Consider the following 1,894-nt stretch of genomic DNA (forward strand, 5'->3'; position numbering starts at 1 on the left):
GTAATTTAGCATGACACTTGATTGAAAATAAAATTTATCTTATCTTATCTTATCTTATGGAAGCGACCAAGGATTAACACAGTTACCACTGGCCCCAGAAGCGAATTCTCTATCACATTTAGCACATTGACTTTGGTCACGATGTATTGAAAGATGAGCTATTATTGTGCATGTATTCACTAAAAAAGACATGGATAGCTCCTATGTACAATGCTGGTCCTTTTTTTTAAGAAACTGTAATACAAACGGTTATGATTTTATTTTTCTCCATTAAGCTTGAAAAGAAGTCCATATGAATGATGTGAACAGTTCGAAATACTTCAATATTGATAAGCGTTACTCACGGCTTTGAGCGATTCGTCGTTGCGTTATTTGCTGATTGACATTATCACGTGGTAGTATCAATGTATGGTAATGAGGTAAAAATACCCATCACAGTTGAATTAAGGCAGGGTGGCCTACTTGATGGGTTATAAGTTTTCCATGTTTATACTATAAATGTGTTTTGTTTTGCAATTCCGAAAGCATAGAGTTAAATAATGATAAAATAAGTGTATTCAGGTGCATTACAAGGAATACGGATTTTTAATCCAAAACTATAAGCGAGTGGTAATGAGAAAGTAAAAACATATTTAAGAACAGAGCCATTATTTTCACCATTTCAATAAAATACTTCATTTAGAATCCTGTGGTCTCTGATAACATAAAGCGCATAAATACAGATCAATAATGTGACCTTTGGTTGTCTAAAGGACCTATTATGCATGTGATGCATGTGGCCTCTGATTACCTAAAGCACCAACACGTATTTGATACCAGTGGTGTCTGATTACCTAAAGCGCCTATACGCAGATGATTCATGTGGTCTCTGATTGCCTAAAGGACCAATACGCATATGATACCCGTGGTGTCTGATTATCCAAAGCGCCTATACGCAGATGATTCATGTGGTCTCTGATTGCCTAAAGGACCATTACGCATATGATACCCGTGGCGTCTGATAACTTAAATCGCCTGCACGCAGATGATTCATGTGGCCTCTGATTACCTAAAGGACCTATACGCATATGATACCTGTTACGTCTGATAACTTCAATCGCCTATACGCAGATGATTTATGTGGCCTCTGATTACCTAAAGGAATTATACGCATATGATACCCGTGGCGTCTGATAACTTAAATCGCCTATACGCAGATGATGCATGTGGTCTCTGATTGCCTAAAGGACCAATACGCATATGATACCTGTTGCGTCTGATAACTTAAATCGCCCGTATGCAGGAGATGCATGTGGTCACTGGTTGCCTAAAGGAATTATACGCATATGATACCTTCGGCGTCTGGTTACCTAAAGCTCATAAACGCAGGTGATCCATGTGGCCTCTGATAACCTAAAGGACCAATACGCATATGAATCAATGAGACCGATAAACTCTTTTTTTCAGTTTTAGCTCCTTAGACAATATACAAATTATAGCATGTATTTAAAACCCTGAATCCAACATGAAGTTGTTTATTTCCTAAAAGTATGGATTTTGAAAACTATGCTAATTATTAAAGGAAAACGTAACAAGATATCCCACAATAAGTCTTACAGTCACCTTCATTGTTCAAGTTTTAGTGGCCGTTTTAATTTCCTCATATGTGCGTGTGATAAATATATTTGTGCTGCATTTATGGTGGAATATTTAAGGTAAGATGTTCCATATTTGTGTTGTTTTATGTTCATTAATCTTATATCTTTCTTTTTAAAAAGGGGCCCTTTCCAATAAAGGATTTAGGACGTTACTACCATTATCATAAATCTGTATAAACGTCAGGAATGTCAATTTATCGACAAACGTATTTGCTTTTTGTATTTGTTTCCACGTTCAATTATTCTGGCTGAAGACC

At 36.5% G+C, this 1,894-nt stretch overlaps 1 protein-coding gene across 4 annotated transcripts in view; it reads left to right on the plus strand.

Annotated features, from left to right (window-relative positions):
* Nucleotides 1–1,602: 1,602 nt before the first annotated feature.
* Nucleotides 1,603–1,894, plus strand: part of LOC128206472 (receptor-type tyrosine-protein phosphatase kappa-like) — a 33,048-nt gene continuing 32,756 nt past the window's right edge. For 3 of the 4 annotated variants that reach the window (XM_052908898.1, XM_052908903.1, XM_052908902.1), the window contains exon 1: nucleotides 1,603–1,694. The gene's annotated coding sequence lies outside the window, so the exon portion shown is untranslated. The remainder of the gene's footprint in view (nucleotides 1,695–1,894) is intronic. The other variant, XM_052908900.1, reaches the window with a different exon arrangement.

This window comes from Mya arenaria, chromosome 10 (assembly GCF_026914265.1).
Source record: "Mya arenaria isolate MELC-2E11 chromosome 10, ASM2691426v1".
Taxonomy (NCBI): domain Eukaryota; kingdom Metazoa; phylum Mollusca; class Bivalvia; order Myida; family Myidae; genus Mya; species Mya arenaria.